We start from the raw sequence: 12,517 nt of genomic DNA, 5'->3' as shown, positions 1-12,517 counted from the left end.
TGCCCCATTTTTTGACCTTTCTTGCCACAGTGGTTAAGTGAATCGTTGCAGTTGTCAATGTAAAAACATGGTTGTTAAGGGAATCTTGGTTTCCCCCATTGACTTCGCTTGTCGGAAGATCATGTGACTTTTGGAGGCCGCAACCTTCATAAATATGAACCAATTGCCCAGGATCTGAATTCTGATCATAGGGATGCTGCAACGGTAGTAAATATGAAAAACAGTCATAAGTCCCTTTTTTCAGTGATGTTCTAACTTCAAACGGTCATTAAATGAACTGCTGTAAGTCAAGGACTGTCTGTATTCAGTCTTCTGAGGCTTAACTTCTTCTAAGGAACCTGCATCACAGATCTTTGCTACCGTCTTCAAGTTATCCCTACAATGGCGCTTTGTAAATTGCCAGGATTTCAACGCTGCAAGCATAAAAGCTTTACCTGATTAGCATCTCTGCAGTACCATCAAAGCTTTGACTAATCCTTTGTGGAGAGCTCCAGCTAAGGACCTTAATAGCAAGGCAACTACAGAGACACCTGGCTGATTGGATTAAGGGGGACTACAATGAATAGAAAACTTGGTCTTTAAAGCAGGGGATGTTTTCATTACTTTACAAGATTAATGCAGTTCAGCTCAGCTTTTTAGCAAAGTTGAAAACTCAAAGCACTAGAGAGAGCAAAGAGATTTAAGCCTGGTTGGCTAGAGAAACATCACCCACGGTACAAAATAATCCTCTACGTTTATTTTGGCTCCAGGAACAGCCGTTGGGTTCCAAAGGATCTGTCAAATTTATTTCCCTCCGCTTTGAAAAAGAAAAAAAAGAAAAACCTGGCAAAATACCACAGCGAATGTAAATGACCTTCTTTCCTCTCCGAATTCAGCTTCTGGGTGGAAAGAATTTCGCTGGGTGGAAAGAATATTTTTGCAGATTGTCAGGGATGTCTGCACGTGTTATTTGTACCATGCTGCAATTTTTAAAAAGTCGGGATTTAGTTGTGATTTCCCACCCCTCTCATTTCAGAACAGAAGTAGACTTCAAAATGAGGCTGAATGGGAAAAGCAAGAGAGGCCGATTTGAGAACATCCCAGTTAAAAGCCAACACACACACACACACACACACACACACACACACACACACACACACACACATATACTGTAAATGAAGAAAAAAAAAGGCTTCCTTACAAATGGCAATTTATACAGGACTTGAATTCAGCCCATTTCCAAGATTGGTGACTGTGCAAATGAGATTTGCAGGTATAGAAGAAGAAGAAAAAAAACAACCCAACATCGGTCCTCCGGACTGACAAGGGAGTACAGGTAGTCCTTACGACCACAATTAAGCCCAAAATTTATGTTGCTAAGTGAGACAGTGGTTAAGTGAGTTTTACCCCATTTTGCGACCTTTTCTGCCATAGTCGTTAGGTGAATCACTGAAACTGTTAAAATTAGTAACACGGTTGTTAAGTGAATCTGGCTTCCCCGTTGACTTTGCTTGTCAGAAGGTTGCAAAAGGGGATCACGTGATCATCAGGAAACCAAGTTTAGGCATGATTGACAGATGGCTGCCTTGGCTTTAACAAACGAACGAACGAATGAACGAACGAATTCTTTATTGGCCAAGTATGATTAGACACATAAGGAATGGTGCATAGCAAAGATAACCAAAAACATAACCAAACACATCCAGAAAATGGGAGTCCATACAGGTAGTCCTCAACTTACAACCAACCGTTCAAAGTGATTTATGACCTGTCCTCACCGTTATGACCATTGCAGCATCCTCATGGTTATTCGATCAAAATTTGGCATCTGTCATGTATTTATAACAACCTCCCTAGCCAGCATTCGTCAAGCAAAGTCGAAGTAAGCCACATTTGCTTAATGTCATTCAATTAACTGCTGTGATTCGCTTAACAAGCATGACAAAGAAAGGTTGTAAAATCAGGTGAGACTCATTTAACAACTGCCTGGTTTAGCAATGGGACTTTTGATCCCAACTGTGGTTGTAAGTTGAGGATTACAGAGCCATGGTAGCGCAGTGGCGAGAACGTGGTATTGCAGGGCTAATGCCCTGCTCACTCCAGTTCAATTCTGACCGGCTCATGGTTGACTCAGCATTCCGTCCATCCGAGATCGGTAAAATGAGGACCCAGATTGTTGGGGGGAAAGATGCTGACTGTATAAGCTGCTTACAGAGGGCTGTAAAGCACTGTGAAGTGGTAAATAAGTCTAAGTGCAATTAATCTTCCAAAGCACCTGAAGGCAGGACAACAAACAATGGATGGAAACTAATCAAGGACAGAAGCAACCTGGAATTAAGGAGAAACTTCTTAACAGTGAGGGCAATCTTCTCTGCATCATTGGTCCAACCAGTGAAATGTTCTTCCTGCTAGGAAGTTCTTCCTTATGTCCAATGCTAATCCTCTTTCCTGTGACTTCACACCAATTTCCTGCACTCTGGAATGACACCAACCAGGTGTTGACCTTTCCAAACAGATGTTGATCTTTCCCAGAGATACCTTCCTCTGCCTTCTCTATGGACCACTTAAATTTTCCAAAGAAGGTGTGGGTGGAGGATATATAATCTCAGAGTGTCAATTTCAAGCTTCTCTTGGGAGAACAGAAAATGCTTCAGAAAATGCAGAAAAAACTTGAAGCCATTTGTGGAGTTTCTGGGAATTAAATATAAAAATGGGCTCTTAACAAGGGTTCTGAAGTTTAATTAATTAGCAGTTCCTTACTGTAAACAAGTATTGGGTCGACTTCAGAGACAAGACAATAAATTTGATATATGTGGAGCATTTGTTAAGAGAACGTGATATAAAATACTACAGAGAATGTTGATTTGTGACAACTGAGCCCAACATTTCTGAGGCTAAGTGAGACATTTGAGAAGTTCAGTTCTGCCCCATTATACGACCTCTCTTGCCACATTTGTCAAGGGAATTATTGCAGTTGTTTTGTTAGTAACCTGGTTGTTAAGTGAATCTGGCTTCCCGGTTGACTCTGCTTGTCAGAAGGTTGCAAAAGCGGATCATACGACCCCAGGACACTGCAACCGTCATAAATATGAGTCAGTTGCCAAGCATGGGGGGGATGCTGCAAAGGTCGTGAAAAATGGTCATAAGTCACTTTTTTCGGTGCTGTTGTAACTTTGAATGGTCACTAAACTGTTGCAAGTTGAGGACTACCTGTAGGTGAGGGAGGAGGATATTTAATCCGAGAGTCTCAACTTTGCTGCTTTACTGAGCTTCCCTTGAAAGAACAAAAATTACTTCAGAAAATGCCAGGCCTTCAAACTGTTGGTAGAGTTTCTGTGAGGTAAATATAGTAACAGAGGGCTTCAAAGTTTAATTTCTTTTTTGGGGGGCGGTTTAACAGCTTTCTTACAGCAACAGGTATTGGGTTGACTTGATTGACAATAGATTTGTACATAGGTAGACGTCGACTTACAACAGTTCGTTTAGTGACCGTTCAAAGTCACGACGCTGAAAAAAGTGACTCATGACTGTTTTCCACACTTACGACCATTTCAGCATCCCTGTGGTCACATGATCAAAATTCAGACGCTTGGCAACCGGCTCATATTTATGACGGTTTGAAGTGTCTCGAGGTCACGTGATTCCCTTTTGCGACCTTCTGTCACCGAAATTCAACTAACTTAACAACTGTAGATCCTCAAAAGGATCTTCAAAAAAAAAATATGAAAGAGAACAAAATATTTATTATTACACATATTGACTGTGGCCAGGATTGCCTTTGCCCAATGTTGGAAACAGTGATATATATACCTGCAGAGAAACTAGTTATACAAAAAGTTATGAATTGTGCTGAAATGGATAAATTAACGCTGAATTTAAAAGATAAAGAAGCTTCAATATTTTATAAGGTGTGGGAACAATGGTATAGCTGGATAGATCGGAGATAGATTAGGGGTAGGTAATTATTAAATATAGAATATAGATAGAATAGTGTAATTATGCACAAATTAATACCTGTATTGCACAAATTATTGTCATACGATAAGCACCACAAATAGCTGTTACTGAGTGATATATTTTTTATGTTTTTAACGTAATAAAAATTCAATAAAGTTTATTTTAAAAAACAACTAACGATTCACTTGACAACTTTGGCAAGCAAGGTCGTAAAATGGGGCAAATGTCTCGCTTAGTAACAGAAATGTTGGGCTCAGTTGTGGTCGTAAGCCGAGGACTACCTGTATCATGTGACATCAAGAAGGGTCAGTGGCCCAACCTCTTGACACAACCTTCAGTTTCCAAAAGAGAGATGTCAGAGGACCATCAAGATGTGGTAATGTGGTTTCTTTTGACATGCTAAGCTTCCTCTATGGGACAAGAATAGAAGCTTGTCCTAAAATTGCAGCCTCTTTGTGCCCACGTCCATGTTGTCAGGTATCTGACGGAAAGAATGCAAACCAAAAACCCTATGAAAACATTATTGTCTTGCTTTCAAAGCCGGAATACACTGGTGGTCCTTGGAGTGTGTGATTTGTCTGCCGTAATGCACAGGTTGCTTTTATTTTCTTGGATCAACCACTAAATCACTGTTTCGGCTTTTTCTTCTCTCCTGGTATCACAATAATGAGTTTTTAAGCCACCGTAGATGGATCAATACCAAATGGATGCCCCAAACAGTAGAAACAGAAGGACTGAGATGAAATGCTAAGGCAAGAGAGCCTCTCATTTTTCACACCCTGGCAACCGTGGAGCTCGGGGGCCTCCAAACTCTGTCCCCCACCCCCTTGAACTAAAGCTCTTCAACCTACAGCTCACCCTCTCTGCAAGATTCATTTGTCGAAGAATCATCTTCTCCCATCTTTCTCCTTTCTCCTAACAAATCACAGTGCCTATGATGGGATTCAAGTATTTGAGGCATACCAGGCTGGGCCACAGTAAGGTTGATCACCTCTCAAACCCGTAGCCCAGGTTTTGCAGACCTCATATATTACAATCCTTGTTTTGTCTACCTTGAAAATACCCAGGGCAACTACGAGCCGCTTTCAACGCGAAGCAGGCAGATGTGGTTATTTTTTTAAGTGTTACATAGCTGACTCCTTTGTAATACTCAAAACCCCTTCTATTAATATTTCTCCATGCCAGAGAAGAGGCTTGACGCCTTCTAAACAGATCTGCTTATGTTGCAATTAATAGTGGTGGCTGGAAGGAAGGAAGGAAAAGCATTCTCTGGTGGAGCTGATGAGTCTCCTTTGAAGTGGGGTTTAACCAAGCTGTGAACTATGTATCCTGGTGTGATTTGAGAAGTTTATTTATTAATTTTATTTGTAGCCCACCTTTATTAGTTTTATCAATAAGGCAGAGAACATATCCAACACATCCTCCTCCTCCTATTGTCCCTACAACAACCACCCGATGAGGTGGGTTGGGCTGAGAGAGAGGGCCCACAATCACTCAGCTGGTTTTCATGGCTAAGGCAGGTCTAGAACTCACAGACTCCTGGTGATTGGCCCAAAGTCACCCAATTGGTTTCATTGCTAAGGTGGGACTAGAACTCACAGTCTTCTGGTGATTGGCTCAAAGTCGCCCAATTGGCTTTCACGGTTAAGCTGGAACTAGAACTCACAGTCTCCTGGTGATTGGCTCAAATCGCCCAACTGGCTTTCATTGCTAAGGCGGGACTAGAACACAGTCTTCTGGCAATTGGTCCAAAGTCGTCCAACTAGCTTTCATTACTGAGGTGGGACTAGAACCCACAGTCTTCTGGCAATTGGTCCAAAGTCGCCCAATTGGCTTTCAGGGCTAAACTGGGACTAGAACTCACAGTCTCCTGGTGGTTGGCTCCAAGTCGCCCAATTGGCTTTCATGCCCAAAGTGGGACTAGAATTCCCAGTCTCCCAGTTTCTAGCCTGGTGCCTTAATCGCTAGACTAAACTGGCTCTCAGATGAAAATGATTCTTTATATTAAAGACAGTTTAACTGCTGCTGCAAGGATCCCAGATTTTATCTTACCTTTACATGCATTGATTTATGATGCAGTAATAAGCTTTCAGAGTAAAAACCCAGCTAATCCTCAGACATACAACTTGTGAAACATTGTATTTATTTCTTGTAGTTTGAGGAACAACAGGTATGGCTGCATGAGGACCATAAAACTATAAAAACATTTTTTCCTAACACTTTCAGCCCCATCTGACAATATCTGTGTGTTTTTCAAAACTCATCCCCAAATCCTGAGGTCTGCAAATTTAATTGGACCTATGAAATTTGAACACCTGTGCTGTTCACAAGGACTTATGTGCAACTTACTACTGTATATACCCTGCTTTGCAACTTCCCAATTTGTATATTACACTCATATGAGGCTTCCCACTTCCAATCTTTACTGCTGCACATGTACACAGTAGCATCTGCAAGTAATGTCGGCATATTAATCAATAATAGTTTCTACAGTGACAGGAAAAAATAACTATTTTATCAGAAATAAATAAGGCCATATCTAGATCTGAATTCACTTAATGGGAGATGCTGAGATATTTAATCATTCATACCAGAAAAATCATTACTTTCATATATACACATTCCCCTCTTCCCCAGTGAAATAGCTTTCAAAATTACACAATACAACCTTTCAACTTTTTCTCACACCTTTTTTTTTGAACATCGTCCATTCTGTCAAGTTTTTTCCCCCCTACAGGACCATGAGGATTAGTAAGTTGCTTTAGACCAAGGGTATCCAACCCTGGCAACTTTAAGACTTGTGAACTTCAATTCCCAGAATTCCCCAGCCAGCATGGTGGGATGCACTGAGAGTAACTGACTGATCCAAAGTCACCCAGCTGGCTTTCTTTACTAAGGTAGAATTTGAACTCATGGTCTCCTGCTGTCTAGCCTGTTGCTGGCTGGGGAATTCTGGGAGTTGAAATCTGCCAGTGTCGGCCTTCAAGATCTTCTACCTTTGCTTTGCATCTTTCGGCTGCCATAAGTAACGGGGGACGAGGGGGAAAAGTATGGGAAGCGAGCTGGAGGTGATACAAACTAGTATTGTATAAACTGGGGAGGGGAGAGTACATTCTTGCTTAGGTTTCTATTTCTTGCTTAGCTTTTTCTTCTCTGCGCAGCTGCAAACCTTTATCAAAGTATGCCAAGGTCAACGGACAGAAACTTCATCACCACCTGAAGATGTCCACATGATGATATTCACAACTTTTAATTGGAAGAACCATTTGAACTACTGGGGTGGGAACAATTCCATCACTTTGTATATGTGATTTACGCGCCTATTTCCTCAGATTCAGAATTCTCTTGTTGCTACCACTTCATTTCCAGTAAAAGATATCTTTTCTCTAATTAAAAGAGTCTAAGTATTTCTTTCTTGGATTTTGAATGGAGCAGCAGCTGACAGCCAGGCTTAAAGTTGCCAAGGTTGGAGACCCCTCCTTTGGAGAATAGCTTGACTCCCTCTTCTTTGTGGCAGTCCCTGATTGAACATCAGTGATTCACTTAGCAAACAGTGTCAAGAAAAGTCGTAACATGGGGCAAAACTCAACAAATTTCCCGCTCAACATCATAAATTTTGGGCTCAACTGTGGTTGCAAGTTGAGGACTACTTGTACTCTCTCTATTTATAGATTGATTGATTGATTTGATTTGATTTGATTGTCACCCATTTCCCTTTGAAGCAACCCTGGGTGGCTTACAAAATTAAAAGCCAACAAAAACATGAACAATAAATATACCTTTTAGCAATAAGAAGTTACAATTTAAAAGATGGGGAGGAAGGGAGCAAGATGAGCAGGGTTGAGTGAGAGATGGAGCCTTCTCTTAATCCGTCTACCCCTTCCAGCTTGATATACCCCAGTTGGGTTAGGGAAGGTCAGAAGAATGTCTTGGTATTTGGAGGGGGTGTGTGTGGAAGGGAGGCAGAGAGAAACGGGTTTCTCCAAATTTGGCTCTAGAACAAAAATTGCACCTGTCCCTTCCTGCTACATCCAACCATCAAGAGAAGGGGAAAAAAAGAATTTTCTCAACAGGAATAGAATGGGAGGACTGGAGGGGTGGGAACAGCTGTGCTCTCTTGTCTGTCTTTAGTGGGCTGTTCCCCAAAATGGGAGAATTAGTCAGAATTGGGGGGGGGGGAGAGACTGTTGCAGGCAAGTGGCTCAGTCAGCAAGTTAGCAGGTGCCATAAGGTCTATTTTTAAAGCATCCCTTCTCATGATGCCAATAGTGGATCTCTCTGGATTTAGGCAAGCCATTTTTTTTTTCCTTCCCCTGTTTGTGGCCCTCAAGAAGGCATGGAGAAAAATAGTGCGTGATTAGCATCGGCCATGCTAAAAAAAAATTATCATTCTTTTTAAAGAAATCAATCATAAAATTTAAGAACTTAAGAACATTTGTATGGCCGCCCGACTCCCTCAGGGCGACTCAGATAACAGATAATCAAGAGTTGGAAGGGACCTTGTAGGTCATCTAGTCCCACCCAAGCGGGAAACCCTACAGCATTTCTGACAGGTGGGAGTCCAATCACTTCTTGAAAGTCTCAAGTGAGACTTTCAACTTAGCAAAATGTCTGTTGCTCAGTGAGATAGTTGTTCAGTGAGTTGTGCCTCATTTTATGACCTTTCTTGCCACAGTTGTTAAATGAAACACTGAAGTGGCTCAGGAATTCTGGGAGCTAAAGTCCACAAGAGGCCACAGCTGCTCACCCCTGCTCTCAGGTAGCAGTTCATAAACCTTGGGTCTCGGAACCCCTTAAGGTTCTTAAGCTTTGGCTTATGCAGATGAAGTCGACTGATGTTTATTTACCGCATTAGAAAGAAACCCTGAGGAACTTCCAAATTACTTATTTATTTAACTTCATGGAAGGGTCTTGAGGGCCCCCATGGGTTCCCAGATCACATTGCTGTTCTTAAGGGCAAGATTTCTTTTATTTTAAGTAGTTTTCCCATGAGCATCCGTATCTGATCATGAGAAGAATTAACATCCCTTAGACCAGGGGTGTCCAACCTTGACAACTTTAAGACTTGTGGACTTCAACTCCCAGAATTCCTCAGCCAGCAAAGCTGGCTGAGGAATTCTGGGAGTTGAAGTCCACAAGTCTTAAAGTTGCCAAGGTTGGACACCCCTGCCTTAGACAAAGAGCAATTTCATGAATCAACAGTGCTGGTCAGCCTGATCTGCAACAATCTGACATGTGCTCTAAAACAGAGTGAAAACAAGTAACAGCCCTTGTTAACAATTCTCTAGACAGACTTCTGAGCTGCTGACCCAGCTCTTAAAAGCTCTTGCGAACCGGCACCAGGGAAAAAAAAATGTAAAGATTAATGGAAAAGCGCAATTTAAACAGAGGCAAGACAGAAGGTTTCCATTTAGACGGCACACTCTGAAATAATCACGTTCTCTTCCCTAAAATATGAGTGGCTTTTCTGCTCCAACAGGACAGTGAAGAGAAAGAAATGGAAGCCGAGGTGTCTAAGGATTAAAAACAAATCCAGGTACTTCTCCTTCGTCATGGTGGCGCAATGGTTTGAATGCAACATTGCAGGCTAACTCGATGCCCACTAGCCAGCAGTTCGATCCTGACTGGCTCAAGGTTGACTCATCCTTCCATCCTTCCGAAGTTGGTAAAATGAGGACCCAGATTGTTAGGGGCCATAAGCTGAGTCTGTAAACCACGTAGAGAGGGCTGTAAGGCACTGTGAAGTGGGAAATAAATCTAAGTGCTATTGCTACAAGTGCTATTTATGTTTTCAAGGCACAAGTGTTATATCCAAACATCCAAAACAGTCTGGAGAAAGCTAGAAATGAGTAAACAAGGCAGACATGCCACAGGAATGCACTGATCAGCATGGATAGTCGGTCCAGTATTGATCTTGGTGTTAATTTCTGCTTATCTGGAAATTGATTGCTGGTGAGGGAGTCTTTTGGTCCTCTTGTTTCCTTTTTGGCTTTTTGATGATCTGTTTTGAATGGTGTGTAGATGTTGTTTATCTCTATGTGCCTGTTGATAGCTGGGAGGGACCACCAAGAACATTCCACCAACACTGACAGGGCAAGACGCTATATATATAAAAAGAACAAACCCCACTCTCTTCTAGCACTGATGATATTACCTAGTTTGGATAATGAAACGTCTTCAAGAAAACAACCGAGCTCAGTGAACACCAAAAACCCCTCATTCAATATGTACAATCAGACTTGCAAATTTTACTCTTCCTGTTGAGTTGATTTCCTGATCTGGGCTATTTAGTAGGGCTGTGACACTATATAATAGTAGACAACAGAGGAAAAAAATGGGATTGGAAATAATTAGCTGCTTTATCAAAGAAATGTTGTACAGCAGAAACCTGAGAATGAGGGTGGAGAATTAAGTGAACGCAACAGGAATAAAGGGGTAATTAATGAAGAAAAATATGATTACAGTGGCCATTGAGAGCAAATGAAAAGTAAGGCAGATTCTGGGAGTCAAGTTCACGTAAATTAGCTTTGGTCTATATCCCACAGCCACTTAGTAACACGAGTACCCTTCCAGCCTCTGCTGAGCTAGTATTGACCAACAATTAAAAAGCAAACAATACCCCAATTAAGGACTAGCAATTCAGACAAATAAGTTAACAATAAGCAATAGTCTAATCAAGGAACCACCAAGAAAACTCCCACCAACAGTGACAGGGCAAACCACTTGTATATTAACAAAGAGCAAACCTCACTTCTTTCTAGCACTGATGATGTTACCAAGTTGGGTAATGAAATGTCTGCAAGAAAGCAACCAAGTTCAGAGAGCACCAAGGACCCAAGTATTCAACCCTGACCTACAAATATTCTATTGATATTGAATGATAACATCTATAGACCTGTGACCAAAATGACTCACATAGAATCCTGAAGTTTAGATTATGTATCAAGTTGGTGTCAACCTTTAGTGACTACATATGTAGACCTTCTCTAGTATAATCTGTCCCCAGGCTGGCCCTTTAGAACTGGAGTGTCAAACTCAAGGCCCGCAGGCTGAATCCGGCCCATAGGGTGCTTAAATCGGGCCCATACTGGAAACAGCAAAGGACCAGCCAGCGGTGGCTCTGGCAGTGAAAACGGAAGTGCCCCCCCACACACACACACAGCCATTTTCACTGGCAGAGTGCTCGGCCCACCACAGGCACCCCCGACATGAGTGACATCAAGCTGGCCACGTCCCACACCCCCTCCAAAGAACCACAACTTTTGTGTTCGCCGGCAGCCTGTGTAGACAGCAATAAGGCTGGGAGGTGATTGCCCTCCCTAAGGTATAAAAGACACGTAAAGATGACGAAACCTTTGCAGAAAGCAAAGTCGTTCATTTGGTTCAGATTCATTCTTGAAGCTCTTCGTACTTTGGTTGGTTTTTGTTCTGGTTCATTGGACACTTCTGTTGTTGGCAGCACTTCACAGGAAGAAAGGTGGGTGCTTATCTCAGGGGACTGTTTGAGATTCATTACCGACTGGGAATGAAATTAATTCCCAGTATTGCAATAAAACAAGACTTGTTTTTAAAATAAGCATGTGCGTAATTATGATCTCGGAAGCCTTGGTCAGAACAACAACCCTGATGCGGCCCTCAATGAAATTGAGTTTGACACCCCTGCTTTAGAACATATCTTTAAAGCCTCTGCAGCCCTAAACCTGGAGGATTTAATATTCCCCAACACAAGCTGAGTATATAAGAAAATATATCCATCATGATATTGAAAAGCTTTCCCTGACAGTCAGATAATACAAAAAAGAAATCCCAAAGGCACAAAATACATAAGGCTATAATTGACCCTTGACACTTAAAGCAACAAGCTTGCATGAGATCACATTTTTGACTTGACAGAAATATCCTTTCAAGTAGCAGGTAAAGAACTAACTGGTCAATCAAATGTTAAGCTTTGCCAGTCACATAGCGCTCCCTAAAGCCAAGACACAAAAGGCCAAATAAAGGATCAATTCATATTCTCTATGCTGTGCCAGCACAGCAAATCCAGGACAAAGCTGACACAGTTAAGCAACAACCCACTGTAATAACCCTCCCCTCTCTTAGCTAAATAGCTAAATAGACTGCATGCCAGGGTACAGAGATCAAAGGACAATCTAAGAAAATGGGGCTTCCTTATAGAAGACTCTGTATGAATGTAGAGAAGAACAATGCATCTCACATATACTGTGGTGCATACAATGTCCTTCAACATGTGTGAAGGAAGACCTCATGCTGGCGAGAGAAATAGCAATAGCACTTAGACTTACCATATATACCACTTCACAGTGCTTTTACAGCCCTGTCTAAGCGGCTTACAGAGTCAGCCGCTTGCCCGCAACAATCTTTTTTTACCCACCTCGGAAGGACGGAAGGCTGAGTCAACCTTGAGCCTGGTGAGATTTGAACTGGCAAATTGCAGGGAGTCAGCAGTCCGCAGAAATAGACTACAGTACTGCATTCTAATCACTGCGCCAATTCGGCTCTGTGAGTGTGGCCCGATACCCAGCAAATGTTATTTAGTTTTAATACTATTTATTCTATATAG

At 41.9% G+C, this 12,517-nt stretch overlaps 1 protein-coding gene across 6 annotated transcripts in view; it reads right to left on the bottom strand.

The window, feature by feature from the left end:
- The window catches only part of USP32 (ubiquitin specific peptidase 32), a 209,095-nt gene that overhangs the window by 126,563 nt on the left and 70,015 nt on the right, over positions 1-12,517 (bottom strand). The gene's annotated exons all lie outside the window — the stretch shown is intronic.

The sequence above is a fragment of the Notechis scutatus genome, chromosome 1 (assembly GCF_049901735.1).
Source record: "Notechis scutatus isolate UNSWTSFEM ecotype Mainland chromosome 1, rNotScu1.2, whole genome shotgun sequence".
Classification (NCBI taxonomy): Eukaryota; Metazoa; Chordata; class Lepidosauria; order Squamata; family Elapidae; genus Notechis; species Notechis scutatus.
This window is presented reverse-complemented; position numbering and strand designations above follow the sequence as displayed.